The 16,684-nt window shown below is 35.2% G+C and overlaps 1 protein-coding gene across 2 annotated transcripts in view; it reads left to right on the top strand.

The window, feature by feature from the left end:
- LSAMP (limbic system associated membrane protein) overlaps nucleotides 1-16,684 on the top strand; it is an 801,725-nt gene that overhangs the window by 213,721 nt on the left and 571,320 nt on the right. The window lies entirely within an intron of this gene.

The following is a 16,684-nucleotide window of genomic DNA, read 5'->3' as shown; positions in this document are numbered from 1 at the left end:
GTCTTCTATTTGCCATTCAAATGATGCTAAGCATTGAATCCAGCATTGTCCTTTCTGTTTTATACACCCCAGTAACAGAAAGCAGTTCATTATTATAAATGAAAGAAAAGATGAACAAGAATGGCTAAAGGGCTTTTCTACTTACAATAAAATTAAGAACTGAAAAGATCTAGTTTCACCAAATGACATCTATGGAAACATTATGCATAGTGACTGTCTACTGATCACTGTGTTGGAATGGTTAAAACACTAAGGAGACAAAGGAATCATGTGTAATACTGTTGCAAAGTATAATGTAGTAAAATAGAACGAGGTATAATCACAAATTAATAAAGTGGATAGAATGTCAGAAGTATTGATTCAAGCCCTGTGACCATGAGCAAATCATTTAATTTTTCTGGATACCAGATTCTTCTTCTACAAAATGAGAACCATTTTATCTTCTGTAAGATCTCACAATATTTTTATGAGTCTCAAATAAAATACTGAATTTTAAGTGCTTTATAAAATTTTAAGTGACAAATGAATGTCATTATTATTATTATTATTTTTTGCCTTGAACAAAATATAAATTTAAAGTCTTAAAAATTGTGTCAGAAATTTTAAGAGTTCACAAACCTTTGTATTTTTCTCAATTTCATTCAAATTCTTCTTCTGTTTTGTGCATTTGAAAAGGGCATTGGACTTGGAAGAAAACTAAGGTTGGAATCTTAGCTTAGGTACTTATTGTGTGACCCTAGGAGAATCACTGAATTTCTCTCACCTCAGTTTACTCATTTGTAAAATGTTCAGGTTGTCATTTGCAATGGAAACCCTATGATTCCTTCTATTCAACTTTAAGTTTTTCCTGACATGAAAATATCAGAAGAGTGTAAGCCTTGACAAGAGGAAGGCCACCAAGCTTAAACAAAGAACATAGTTGGGTTACATGACTTCAAGGATTCCTTCTCATTCTTAATCTCATGGTAATTTCCTAATCCTAAAAAACATGGTTTTCTTTCTTAAAAAAGACTGGTCTTTGTGAAGTTTTGTGGGTATTTTTTTTTTAACGTTGGACTGTAGATTGTGTGTAACTAGCTGATATTTCTTGTTCTCTTTCCTTTTCCCTATAGTTGGGTGTAAGGAAGAGAGAAAATTATGATAAACTTAGTTATTTAGTAATTTCAGCATTGCTTCTAGTAGTTAAAGGATTCTGGGAAAAATCCTCCAACCTCAAGCAACCCAATTCAAATAAGAAACTAATAAATCTCCATTTATTACATACCTACAATGTTCCAGTAACTATGCTAGATGCTAGTGGTATAATGAGAAAAACAAAACCATAGAAAAGTTTTTACTATCCAAGAACTTATATTCTTTTGGGGGAGACAACATGTACCTATATAACTATAGAATGAATGAAGAATATAGAAATATAGAAGAATGAAAATAAAGACAAAGTAGTTAAATGGAAAATTGATAAGGATGGAAGTTACTAGTATTTGAGGGTAATCATAAACAGTTTCATGAAGAAGAAGTTTAACCTGGATATTGAAATTAGTGAGCTATATTCTATGAGGAAGAAGGAATATATCCCAGGAAAGGCATCTATCCAGTGCAAAGAGGAAATAGAACACCTTGATTGAGGAATAGAGAGAAGACAGTTTCTTTAGATTGTAAAAAGAGGTAAGTAATATACAATGAGACTAGAAAGATAGGTTGAGACAAGTTTGTGAAAGTCTTTAAATTGTCAAATGCTAGAAGAGTTTGTCTTTGAATCTAGAGCTCATTAGGGAGCCATTGGAGTTCATAGAGTAGCAGTGACATAGCCAGACATCAGTTTGAGGAAAATAACTTCTGTAAATGTATTGGAGTGATGAGAAATTTGAAGCAAGGAGTTGGGTGAAGGTGAAAAGGTGATTTATTGTCATTCTTAGGGTAAGAAAGATAGACAATGCAACAATTCATCAAGCTTTTATTAAACCCTGCTATGCTTATAAACACTGGACCCTTGGGATTTAGGAGCAAAAAAAAATCAGTCCCTGCTGTCAAGGAGATTTTATTCAACTAGAGAAATGTATATTCTACTTGCAATGGAAAAATGTTTTAGAATTATCATTTCTATAGATTTCAGAGAATCACTATATGTAGCCTTGAATGGCAAAATAATATAAGAACAATTCTAGTTTGGACCCATAAAGCCTTTAGGGGTCCTGGAGAATCATGTTAGGACTAAGAACTTTTCTTAGGGAATTTTTAGCTAGTAATATGTTGCTGATAAATTATTACTGATTGCATGCTAGATTAGTTGATAAGATAGATTTTTACTCTGAGGACATTTTTATTGCAGTATTGATGTTTTGTTTTACTTACATTAATTATGGAATTATAATTATTTACTTTCAAATAATTATAGTATTTTCGATCCAAAATGAATAGAGTACTAAGAGTACTAAGTACTAAGTCATCCATGATAATGGTCTTTGACAAACAGCATGGTAAATTGGCTAGAGCACTGAGTATAGAGTCAGAAAAACCTAAATTCAAATTTGACCAAAGACACTTACTAGTTGTGTGACCCTGGTCAAGTCATTTAACTCCTGTCTACCTCACTTTCTTCTTCTGTAAAAATGAGGATGATAATAGTAGTTAAAGGGTGAATGTAAAGAACATGATCTACATATAAAGCTCAGGGAGGTGAAACACCCTCTTCCAAGCAAATGAAGAAATGGATTTATGTCTTTGAGAGAGTCTAAATTTTAAAAAGAGGAAATTGGATTCCCTCGTACTCATTTTTGCATTATGTCATCACAGGAATAGCTTATGTTTGGAGTCTCCCCAAAAGGTATTATTATTATTAATAGGATCTCTTTATAAAAATATTCAATATTAAAAAAAGATCAGGTATATGATAGCTAGTTATTTCCTCTTCCACAAAAGAAATAATTTAAAAATCAAAAGATTCATAAGTGCACACTGACAAAGACTTAAGGAATTAAAAAAAATAGATCAACCCTTTTATATTATCCTGGGAGGTAAGTACTTAAAATAAGAAACACTTTGTGGGACCACTGAAGGGATAATTTCACTTTCTCCTTTTGTTTATACTTTAATTCACAAGTTCTTATCTCTTGGCAATCTAAGTACTGGCTTTGTCCTTTCATGTGGAATTTCCCCCTGATGGTCATCTTTTCTTGCAAAAAAATTGTTTTACAGATCATCTTCTCTTTGACAGCCCCCACACAAATAAATATAGCAGCTCTTGCCCTCCCAAATTTATAAGAGCCACTCAGACTATTGATATCTATAGTGGTATACATTGCTGTAACTTGCATTCAGTCAAAGCAGCACAAAGCCAAAAAGGCAACCTTAAGGTCTTCTCTATTTTGTCCAGGCAAATATACATGTTCTTGGAAACTAATATCATGGTGACTAGAGCTCTGGACCTGGCCACTGGCCTCAATCACTTGGTCGATTATGTGACCCTGGACAAGTCACTTAACCCTGTTTATCTAAGTTTCCTTATCTGTAAAATAAGCTGGAGAAGGAAATGGCAGTCCACTTCATTATCTTCACCAAGAAAAGCTCAAATGGGGGGTGGCATAGTGGATAAAGCACCAGCATTGGAGTCAGGAGTACCTGGGTTCAAATCTGGTCTCAGATACTTAATAATTTCCTGGCTATGTGGCCTTGGGTAAGCCACTTAACCCCATTTGCCTTGCAAAAAACTAAAAAAAAAGCTCAAAGGGGTTCACAAAGAGTTGGACAGAATTTGAAAATGACTGTATAAAACCAAATATATATCCTTATGACTAGGTTTATACTGTTGCTACAGCTGACAGAAGAATCTTCTCTGTCCATTGTCAGAATTATTAGGGAAACCTGAAAAGATCTTATATGTAAAATGGTGATGATGATGATGATGATGATGATGATGATGATGATGATGATGATGATGAGTTTGTCTTTTGTTCTCAAAGAAGACATGACATCAGGGAAGTGATGCCATGACATGCACATGAAATGGATTTGAGTGAGGGTGATGCTGTGCTAAGTCACCAACCTCATTTTCTCCTCCAGACTCATCTGGATTTAGTGGCCAGATATGAATCAGGATGACTAGAAATATATTCAGTAAGGGGGATTGAAAGAGGACTGAGACATTACTCTTAACTCCTATGTAGTAACCTGATCATCCTGGCTAGCAACCAATCCTCACTGCTAAAGACCTTAATAATGGCCAAGACCCAATCAGCTTCTTCTAGTTCCCCTTTACAAAGAAGCTTAACCCCTCAAAGGGGCCAGGGTGGGCTTCTTGTGACCCAGTTCAACAGATCAGAGGCTCTGTTGTTTACTTCCCTTACATAAAAGAAGTACATAGTAAACTTCAGAGCTCTATTTAAATGAGTTGCTATTGTCATACTTGTCATCGTCATTATCATCAAAATCATCATCATTCTGAAAGGATCCCTGGTCCTGGAATGCAAGTTTTGAATCTCAAATAAAATGGATCCTACCAGCAAGAAAGCCCATTTGGTTACTTACTTGTATATGTTTTGTTGTCCAGTCATGATGAACTCTGATACCCCATTTGGGGTGATCTTGGAGTGATTTGTCATTTCCTTCTCCAGCTCATTATACAGGTGAAGAAGCTAAGGCAAAAAGGGTTAAATGTATTACCCAGGTTCACCCAGTTGGAATTTAACTCAGGGCTTCTTGACATCAAGCTTGGAACTCTATGCTGCACCACCTTCCTGTCCCGTGTGTATATAGCTAGATTCTGTTTAATGACATAGGTTAAAAGAAGGATTGTTTTGTTGATTCTTGGAAGCTAATATTACTGCACAACTTCGTGAAAAGGGGCCTATTAAATTTACCTTGATATGACTTTGTTTTCCTTATAATGAAGAATTAGACATCTATAGGCTACTGTAATTTATGTATGGTAAGTTTTTTACATAGACTATCTCATTTGAGTCTTACAGCAAGTCTATCACATAGGCTCTACAGGTGTTATATCCATTATACAGATGAAAAAAGCTAAGGCCCAGAGAGTACAAGTGACTCACCAAGTTAGGAAGGGAGAGAGATAAAGACAAAGACTGAGACAAACAGACAGACAAAGACTAAGAAGTTATTTATTAGGTTCTTTACATTTTACTAGGTGTGGTGCATAGTTCTAGTAGTTATATTAACTCACAAGTTAATCCCCACTTTTAAGTAGCTCACATTTTCATAGAGAAATACAACCCATTGGATTCTAGACAACTGAAAGGGAGAGGAAAGGTACCTGTGAATAATGGAGGGCAATTTAGAGAAGGAAGTTAGATCCAATAAAGAGTATACACCAAATTGAGGCATGACTGTGGTCCTTCCTAATTACTAGTCTAAGGAAAGGGGTTACCAATCAGGAGAGAATAGTTTAAGGAGTACTGTGCCTATTTGAAAAGAGATAGAAGATATATCCCTTTTTAAAAAAGAGCAAAAATAAAGAAGGATGACAGGAATCATGTGGTCTTCATCCATCCATATTCTATGACTCAGAAAAACAAAAGCAAAATCAATTAAACATACAAGAACATGCTAAATTCTAGAATGATTCAATCAAATAAAGTGAATAAACAGTATGACAACTAATAAATGATTAAATGTTGTAATTCTTCCACAATATCAGTCATGTTCAACTCTTTCTGACCCCATTTGTTTTTTTTCTTGTCAAAGACACTGAAGGGGTGTACCATTTCCTTCTCCAGCTTATTTTACAGTTGAAAAAAAATTGAAGCAAACAGGGTTAAGTGACTTGCCCAGAGTCACACAGCTACTAAGTGTCTGAAATCAGATTTGAATCAGTCTTCCTGATTTCTGGCCTAGTGTTCTCCCCTGAGTCTCTAACTGCCTGTGATAGCTAAATGAAGATTCTTCATTTACAGAGTAGCTTTTTTTTGTTTTTGTTTTTGTTTTTCAATTAAAAGGATACCCTTGTCTTTTACCCAAGGATTTTTCTGAATAAATATGAATGGCTAGACTCTGTATGTTTGTACTTATGGCATGCATGGATCTATATCTATATCTATATCTATATGTTTATTTGAAAGAATGTCTTTTTTTTTTTGTTTTTAGGTTTTTGCAAGGCAAATGGGGTTAAGTGGCTTGTCCAAGGCCACACAGCTAGGTAATTATTAAGTGTCCGAGGCGGGACTCCTGACTCCAGGGCTGGTGCTCTATCTGCTGCACCACCTAGACACTGGGAAGAATGTCTTTATCATTTCAGCATCTGTGATGATATTGCAAAAATTCATTTTCTCTGGCTTTAAAAAGAAGAAAAAAAACAATGACAGCAAAAAAATCCAGTTGCTCCAAAAGCTGAAGAATAGTTCCTTGAAATGTTTATGGGGCCTAGCTTTATATTCCTCTCCTCACCTGTTATTTTGTGATTTTTACCCAAAATCCACCTTTGCATGTGCAAATAAATCTCACTCTCCATGGATTTAGGGAGAATTCATACTACTTTATTGTTTTTATTTGTGCTAATACTTCAGACTTTCATAGATTAAACCTTTTGGTGATTGGAAAATGTAATCACCCAAGTTTTCAAAGATGTCACATATTTACCAATTTTTTAAAAAAAATATACAAGGTATACATGAATGTACCAGTATTTTTTAAAAATGTCTGTGACAAAAGATCACTTGAGAAACACAGGCCTTCCTGGATATAGCAAAGCTATTCTATTTGAAGATAATAGTATAGACAATCCTCAGGAAATAGAAGTTATATATATACATATATATATATATATGTATATAGTAATATTTTTGCCATCTTTTTTACTTTCATTCTTAAGTTCATTGATTCTTTCAGGGTCATATCCTAGGATTTGAAGTGCTACTGAAAAATATATTTCCATCATTCTGGCATAATACAATACAGATTCTGTCTAATTTAACTGACACATGGAGAAAACATACTAAGTAAACAATAATATACTAGACATTGAGGAGAGAGGAAAACAAAATAATAAATAAACCATCAGTTTCTACCCTCAAAAATTTTATAGTCTAGGGGGAATTAGACATACACTCAAAATGAATGAAAGACAGAAATGAACTTTTATGAAATTCTATAGCAGACTATCTTCCTGGAGGAAGATTGCAAGAAAAGCTAACATTTGTTCCAAAAGTTGAATAAGAGAAAGAATTTTAATTGAAAGAAACATAGAAGGAAGAAATTCTAGACATTACCTAGGCATGATAATTGTCCATAGTGGAAAATTTGTCCTTGGGTAGCATATTTAAAGGACATCTAAAGGGATTGTATACATCTAAGAAAAGAGAATGTTGGTGATCACAATAGAGTTTTGGTGGATAAATGCTGTGACTGGCAGCAGCAGACTTAATTGTGGAAGGAGAGATTGCTCAAGACTGACTTTGGTGGGTTCCAAGATCTGATATGAGGTAAGGATAGAAAAGGAGACATATCCCTGACATAGCAATCTTGTCATTTCAATCACTACATATCAGTGATTCATGGGATAAATCCCTGTAGCTCCTTAGAGAGAAGGAACAACCCTGAAAAGAGATATTAGGAATTAGTCCCCCCTTCCCTGGCCAAGTCCCATGCAAGCAAAGGAGAAATGGACATTAGGTAGAGATGTTGGTAGATGGTCTGTGTCAAACCAGGAAAAGATCGGTGTTACAAAGAGACAAACTAAGGCTTCATTTTAGGGAAAAGAAAAAATAATCATAATGATTAGAATTATGCTCTGCCTTCAAGAGTAGCAGATTCCTTCTCAACAAGTCTTCAGGCAGAAGCTAGCCTCTCACTTTCTCTGGTGAGTCATAGGCTATCTTTCATACATGTATGAGTTGGATTTGATAACAACTGAGATCTCTTCCAATTCTCAGGTAATGTGATTCTGGTATATAATAAACACTTAATAAATGCTGATGGACCTGAGAGAATAATATATAGCTCACAATTGAGTAAACCAGCTACCATAACCACACTTCTCTTTATAAAACATAATTTCAGTACAAGGACATTATACACCAACTATGCTTGAACTACATCTTTCTGACAAATCTCTTCAGTTTTTTTTCTACTTCATTTCAATATCAATAATTATATCCTCAAAAATGAAAGATAAAAGCACTCTTAGCTCATATCTTGTTTATTCTGCCCCAAGATATCATTTCTTCACTGCCAATTTGCTTTGAAACTTAATTTTTTTTCTCTCTGTATCCCTCTTCTCTCTTTCTGTTACTCTATCTCTGTCTGTCTACCTGTCTATCTCCCTCTCTAATTTGAAAACATCTACTTGCAGGTAACAAGACTCAAAAGTTTCGCAAATGGTCTTCCCGTCACATGAACCCTTATCCCTGAGGAAGTTAGAACAATTCTATTCTCTCTCTCTCTCTCTCTCTCTCTCTCTCTCTCTCTCTCTCTCTCTCTGTCTCTCTCTCTCTCTCTCTCTCTCTGTCTCTCTCTCTCTCTCTCTCTCTGTCTCTCTCTCTCTCTCTCTCTCTCTCTCTCTCTCTCTCTCTCTCTCCTTTTCCCTTGATCTGTAGTTCTAACATGTCTGTTATGACAATTTGTAGATTGAAGTCCCAATCCCAAAAGACTGAGGAGGTATGGACTAGGCTATACTTAGCTAGAATAGTCAACTGAACATTAGGGATGGGAGAAGGGGAAGGATCGACTCTATCTAATAATTAATAGAAAATAGCCTCTACAAAGCAAAAATCAATGATTGCTTAATAGCTGCAATGATAATAATAATGGCAATAGGAAAAATGTATTCTTACAGAATGAATTTCCTGACTCACCCAGTAGGCAGAGTACATGCACCATCTGCAAATAAGAGGTGCTATTTCAGAGGTTTCCCATTATTATACTCAAGTGACACATTGAGTCATAAAGATTAGGGTCATACACCAAAAGGGTTGTTTGTGGTGTGGCCATTTCCCCTCTCTGTCCCAGTTTTTCCTTTTTTTTGTGCTGGTGCTTCCCTGTTTATCCGATCTAATGCAATAAAATGCGTAATTAATTTCTAAACGCTTCCGTTGAGCGGTGCAATTTGTCAAGTCGAGTTGTTAATAGAATTAAGCTTTTTATCAGCGATTAGCAAAAGAAGGTAAAAAAAAATTAATTACGGAATTGTATGCCTCCCTGGTTCAAAGCCAGGTTTTGGATTAAATGTTCGATAAAGGTTTCCTGACACGTTATAAAACATTTAGCAAAAGCTGCTTTCCCCCTTCTGGGTTTCAAATCATTCCCTGGGCAAAAACATATGGGGTAGTGCATTATCTACATATATGCAAGGGGGGGGAGAAGAGGGAGGGAAGGGGAAAGGGAGGGAAAAAGAGAGGGAGGAGAGAAAGGGAGAGAACAGAATAGGGAGATGATAGAGAGAAGAGGACAGAGAGCCAGAAAGAGGCAGAGACAGAGAGGCAGAGAGATACTATGGCAAAACCAATAGATGTTCCTTCTCTACTCACTTGATCCTCTCATCTCTGCTATCATCCTGTATCTCTTCTGACCTTTTTAGCTAAACTCCTTGAAAAGGCAAAATAGGTATCTCTTCATTGTCTGCTCTCACTCTTTTCTTAATCTCCTATAATCTGTCTTTCAATTTTCATTTTAATCATTTCACTAAATCTGATTTCTACAAAGTCACTAATGGTCTTCTATTTGCTCAATCCAGCAACCTTTTCTTAAGTCTCCAACCTCAATCTGTCTTCACCTTTGATACTATTGATCACTCTCTTTTCCTTGATACTCTCTTCCCTTTAGATTTTCAGAATGTTATTCTCTCGGTTCCTTTCACCCATCTGATCATTCCATTTCAATTTTATTTGCCCGATTTTCATCCTGATCACATCCTCTGACTGCAGCTATGCCACAGTGTCCTGTCCTGAGTCCTCTTCTCCCTTCTTTTAAACTACTTCACTTGGTGATCTCATCAACTCCTGTGGATTTAATAATCATTTCTATACTGATGATTCACAAATCTGCCTATCTCAATATGTATGATTCTTCTCTTTTTTACTTTTTCATCTTTCTTGCTACTCTTCATTTATTTCCCAATAATTGCTTGCTGAGATATCATAGCAGCTTTCAAATTCCTTCATTGAAAATGTGTGATTACTTTGCATTCAATGGCATTTCATTCAAATACACTGAAAATATTCATAAGCTTTCCATGAACACTTTCCATGAACATGATCAATTATTGTATAATGGTGAAGAGGGAAATGTTGCCATTTCATGGTGGAAAGAGCTCTAAACATGAAGCCAGAAGGCCTGGCTTGAAATCCAGGCTCCTCCATTTATTATGGCAACTAGAGAAAGTTATTTAACTTTTCTCAATCTACTTTCCATCTATAAAATGGGTTGATGATAATTGTTCCATGTACTTTTTGTGTTGTTATGAAGGAAATGTCCTGAAAATTTTTAAGTATAAGTAAATGTGAGTTGATATAAATATTAAAGAGCAGTATGATTTATTTTAGGGAAAAGGGAGACAGAAGACTTTAGTTTTAATCTATAATTCCTCATCTGTCAAATGATGGATTTGGTCTAACTAATCTCAGACATCTCTTTCCACTTTTAACCTGTTGTACTATGATCCTATGGAAATCAGTTGGAGAATCAGGAAATGAATAGAATGGGAATGGAAAGAAAAAGAAAAAAATAGATTGATAAGTGATAACTATTCAGATCCATGGCCCAACTATAGTTAGAGGGGATTTTTTTTTCTTTTTCTTTATTTCCCCCATGGTGAGATTGTCTTAATTCCTCTTGGAATGGGAATGGGTGCTGCCTTACCAGAAGCTGTTGTGATAATACTAAAAAGGAATTTTACTATACCCAGGAAAACTGAACTGTTTTCATTCAAAGAGGGTTGCAGATGGTTTTAGCTTAAACCAGATCTCAGAGGGACCTGACCTAACTATTCAGTGAATACCACTGAAAGATTGCCAACTGTGAAATGTTTGTAATGTTAGGTTGACTTGACATAGAAACTTGCAATGGGGTTCATATGACTTAGAGTTATATGAAATTTCAGAGTCAACTAGACCAAAATCTGATGAAATTATGAATCACTTCACATCCTAGCAGGTGATCATCTAGTCACTGATTGAAGAACTATACTTTTGGGAAGCTCACTGGTGGACAGTAGCAATTGTTGCCTTTTTTGTTTTTGTTTTTATTACAAGGCAATGGGGTCAAGTGGCTTGCCCAAGGTCACACAGCTAGGTAATTATTAAGTGTCTGAGGCTGGATTTGAACTCAGGTCCTCCTGACTCCAGGGCCAGTGCTCTATCCACTATGCCACCTAGCTGCCCAACAGTAGCAATTGTTGACAGGTTCTTTCTTGTTTCTAGTTTTCCCTTCTTCCAATTTAAACAAATTGGTCTCAGGATTGTCCTTTAGGGTCAATGTAATAATCCCTTTTCCAAGTTGAGGAGGAGTTAGGGAGACTAAGATTGAAATTTTTCCATGGACGTTTACCATGTGACAGTTAGTGAAACATATTGCTTTTTAGGAGGTAATGTGCTCCCAATTCACTGGAAGTCTTCAACAAAATATAGGATGAAAATTTAATATGCATGCAGAATCTAGTTCTGCATTGAACTAGTCCAATAACCCCTTTTGTGATTCTGTAAAATGTTCACTGAGAATTTATTTTATTTGCAGAGGAGGACTTTATTAATATAATCATTTGAGGTATTCTAATTTTATCACAATTAATCTTAAATTCATAAATTTTGTTTTTACCTAGTAGAACAAGCCCCTCAAATTTCCAACCCATCAAATATATTCTTTAAAAAGAGATAAATGAGACCACCTAATAAAGTTAATATAAGTGATAGTAGATGTCAGTTTCTGCTTTTACGGTTTACCATCTATTAACAGAAAGAAAGGATTTGTGCTTTGGTTTTCATAATCCGGTACCAACATAATTGATTTAGTCAACCTAATTTTGTTGCCTTTAACTGTAGAATTAATTTGTAACAAGGCAGTAATTTTACATATATTATTCTTTCCCCTTTTTAGGTATCATTTTTATAGACAGCTTCCCAAGTTTTGTTTCTCTGAACCTTGTATATCCTTTTAAGACTTTGCAATATCTCATTTCCTTCCAGATATTTCAGTTAGTTCAACCATTTCACAATTGTTGAGCATATAGTTTACTTCTAACTCCTTTTTGCCATTAAAAATAGTGCTTTCTATGAATATTTTTATACATATGGGTCAGAGGTTATCAACAATTTTATAGATTTTCTTGCTTAATTCTAATATGTTTTCCAGAATAGTTGCACCAATTCTCTGTTATTGTTATTATCATCATTATGTTATGTGGCCTTGAGTACACACTTCCCTCCTCTGAGCCTTGGGGATTTTTTTAGCTATAAAAATTCTACTTATCTCCCAAGATTATTGTGAAGATCAGACAAGGTAATAGATGCTGAAATGTTTGTAAAGTTAAAAGTGTTATATAATGTGAGTATCCTTCTTTCACAACTCCAGGAACCAGCATTTTTTCTTCTATATTAAGAGCTCCTAACTTGGGGTCTTTCACTAGATTTCAAGAGGTGTATGACTTGAGTGAGGAAAAATGCACCTTAAATTTGCTAACCTCTAACTGAAATACTATGGTCTTTCCTTCCACATAAATGTAGACAATAAGCTATTATGCTGAGAAGTGGTCTAAAAATTTTCATTGCACTGCCAAAGAGATCCAGGACATAAAAGAAGGGTAACAACCCCTACAGTGGATTTTTTTTTCTCAATCAACATCATTACAGGTGTAGAATATATAGATTATCATGATGAGGTTTTCATAGGATCCAGGATCAAGGAGATATTTTTCTTGGATCAGTCAGGAAGTCAATAATTATTTATTAAGCAAACACTACATTCTAAACACTGGTTAACCTCTGGTGATACAAAGAAAGGTTCCAAAAATACTCAGGATCTGATGGAGACACATAGCACTTAGCAATTCTTTGTGGGGTTTTTTTGCAATGCAATGGGTTAAGTGACTTGCCCAAGATCACACAACTAAGTAAGTATTAAGTGTCTGAGAACAGATTTGAATTCAGTTCCTCCTGACTCCAGGGCCAATGCTCTATTCACTGAACCACCTATCTGCCTCTAATTCTTAAACCTTTTTCCATACTGTCATTTGAATGGGCAAGGAATGGGGAGAAGTTTAAAAGAACCATGACTATTTGAATCTACGGGATCAAATTCTTCCATGAATATCAAGTTACAATATGAACATTGGTCTATAGGGACAGAAGTTCCAAGTGACCCTTTTCTAGAACCAACTATCTTGTATGCCCAAAAGAGGTTACCTGAGGTACAAAGGTATTAGATAATCACTCACTAAATCTTCCCTCTCCCACAAAATAAATCAAATGATTGCAATATTATAAATTTAGAGTAGCAAGAAACCTTAGAGATGATCTAGTCTTATCTTCCTCATAGTGTAGATGAAGGACTGATATCTAGGACATTTCTGAAAGCATGCCTTTTTATAAATAGTTGAAGAAACTGTGTTTATCTATTTTGGAAAAGAGAATTCAAGAGAGACATCTATCTTCAAATAGCTGAAGGTATTTCATTTGGAGGAAGGTAATTTCACATAGTAGTTATTTAATAAATATTGAAAATTGAATTATTGTAGGCTCAGTGGATAGAGTGATAGACTTGTGATAGTGATAGAGTCTACAAAACCCAAATTCAAATCCTTCTTCAGACACATAGTAGCCATGAACCTGAACAGATCATTTAACCTCCCAATCTCAATTTGCTCATGTATAAAATAGCCACAGGTCAGCTAGATGGCACTGTGGAACTAGAGTCAGGAAGATCAATCTTACTGAATTCAAACCTGACCTCAAACCCTTTTTAGCTGTGTGATCCTGGGCAAGTCACTTAACCCTGTTTGCTTCAGTTTCCTCCTCTGAAAAATGAACTGGAGAACGAAATGGCAAATCACTCTAGTATCTTTGCCAAGAAAACTCTCAAAGGGGCCATGAGGAGTCAGATATAACTGAAAAATGTTAACAGCAACAACAATCAAAACTTAATTAAAATGACAGTTTCTCCAGGAATTCCTCCATCCTTTATCAAGTCAATAACAACTCCCTTACTTTAGACCTCACATTCCAGAGTATTCATACTTTTCTGGTGTAATTTTGTATTATAGTTCTTTGTGGGTAATATCACCTTGACACTAAACTCCATGAGAGCTGGAATTAGTTCTTATAGAATCTTTACCTTTGTACCTCACCTAGCAGAGAAATCTTCAAACAGTAGCTGCCTAATAATTTTTTGAATCATATCATCCAGACTCTATGTGTACTTTTAAGATGAAGGTCAACTAAGAATTAACTTTGAAAGGCCATTCCATTCACAGATCCCCATCTCCATACATGATGCTCATTCATTCCATCATTCACTTAAGTAAGAAGACATTTTCATATGCCTATGTGAGAGTTGGGAAGAAATCCACCCATAGGACAGATTTTCTGAGATTGATATTATTAGCTGTTTGGAATGTCAATGTTCCCTCTAAGTGGTGGTACCATGATTGTGAAATGCTTTGTGTGAGATACATAGGTTGAACTTAAAAATTCATTAGTTATTCCATTCCTAAATTCCATTCACCATGCTACTATCTCTTCTGCCTCTATAATCTTCTCAAGACACAGATCTGATCATATCACTCTCTATCTAGAAAAAAAAACCCTAAACCTAAAATAAAACAAGCAAAGACCACCTTTCAGTGCTTTTCATTCATTTACTTATAGAATAAAATATGACTGCTTCTTTTCCACTTTTCAAGCCTTTTCTCCTCATCTTGTTGTTTAGTCATTTAGGTTTGTCAACTCTTTGAGATTCTATTTGGGATTTTCTCAGCAAATATAATACTGTGATTTGTCATGTTCTTTTCCAACTCATTTTAAACACGTGATGAAACTGAGAAAAACAGGATTAAGTGACTTGTCTAGGATCCTATACCTATTAAGTATCTGAGAGTGATATGAACCCAGGTTTTCCAGACCTGGGACTCTATCCAGTATGCTACCTAACTAGCCTGTCTCCTTACTACTTTCCATAATTCCATTAATGCTAAATTCTAGACAAGTTACATGATTTCTCTGAACCAACATTTTCTACTTCTAAGTTTTGTGAAAATTATCTCCTATGCACTTCCTCCTCCCTACCTCCATTCCAAATCCTTTTCTTTCTACAAAGCTCAGTTCAACTGCCACTTTGAAGAATACTTACTGAATCCTTTTGTTACTGAGTTTTACCTCACCTCAATTTTCCTTATTCTGTTACTAACATCACTATTTTCTGAGAATTTAAACTACTTGAAGGCAGGAATTGTTTTGTTTTTGTCTTCACATTTCTTGTATTTCAAGTACACTTTTTTTAAAGTTTTTTTGCAAAGCAAATGGAGTTAAGTGGTTTGTCCAAACCACACAGCTAGGTAATTATTAAGTGTCTGAGGCCGCATTTGAACTCAGGTACTCCTGACTCCAGGGTGGGTGCTCTATCCACTGTACTACCTAGCCACCCCACAGTACATCTTTTTATTGTTGTTTTTGCAAGGTGAAAGGGTTAAGTGACTTGCATAGCTAGGTAATTATTAAGTGTCCAAGGCTAAATTTGAACTCAGGTCCTCCTGACTCCAGGGTCAGTACTCTATCCACTGCACCACTACCTACCCATCAAGTTCACTTTAAAAAAAAATTGAATCAACAAATTTTACTGGGTTTCTTTATTTTAAAAGTTAAATTAAGCCAACAAACTTTTTCTCAGATTCATGATGTAGGTCAGGGAATCCTTGAAAGTTTAGTCATGAAGGTGTAAGAAGCAATCCTTTCCAACAAGGAGCTTTCAATTTAATTGAAAAATAAAAGGACTATAACTAGCAATAGATGAAAAAACATTATATATGTGTTAAATAAGTGTCCTAAACTATGAGTGCTATAAAACTCCCAACTTTTAATAAGTAAATGAAGAAGTAGATAGGAAAAGAAATAAAAAGAAATAGAAAGGTGGAGATAAGTAAAGAAAAAAATAAAAGAAGAGAAAGGAAGAAAGGAAAGAAGGAGATTGTAAGAAAGGGGTGTAATGAAAGACAAAGGGAGAAATTAAGGAAGGAAAATAGGAGAAGAAGGTAGAAGAAATAGAGGTAAGGATGGAGAAAGGGAAAGAAGATGAGAAAAAAGGAAGAAAGAGAGGGAGAGAGGGAGAGAGACAGGAAATGTATAGGAACATGGAATTGGGGACCTGGAATAAAGACAAGCAATAGAAGTAGTATCATTTTAAATTACATAGTATGTGAAAGTAAAATCCATTCTATAGAAATTTTATGATATTTGAAAATCAGAACTAGGTCTTACAGGTAAACACCACACTCTGGGAAGGTCATCCTGTATAAATTAAGATGAGCATCACTATTAAATCTTCATACCTTCCACATCAGGCAGATTCCTTCAGGTTTACTATAATTTTTCTCAATTCCTAAATGTGTTACTTTGTTAGATTGTGGGGCTTTATTTTTTCTGCATAGTCTAAAATCTGCAAGCTCACTGAGACATGGCAGTGTATGATGGCAACAAATGAGAATTTTCCATCCTTGAGAAAGGAACCTCTGCTAATTCAACCCCAATGTGGC

The sequence above is a fragment of the Macrotis lagotis genome, chromosome 1, assembly GCF_037893015.1.
Source record: "Macrotis lagotis isolate mMagLag1 chromosome 1, bilby.v1.9.chrom.fasta, whole genome shotgun sequence".
NCBI classification, from domain to species: Eukaryota; Metazoa; Chordata; class Mammalia; order Peramelemorphia; family Peramelidae; genus Macrotis; species Macrotis lagotis.
Note: the sequence above shows the minus strand (reverse complement) of the source record. Positions and strands in the feature narration are given on the sequence as shown.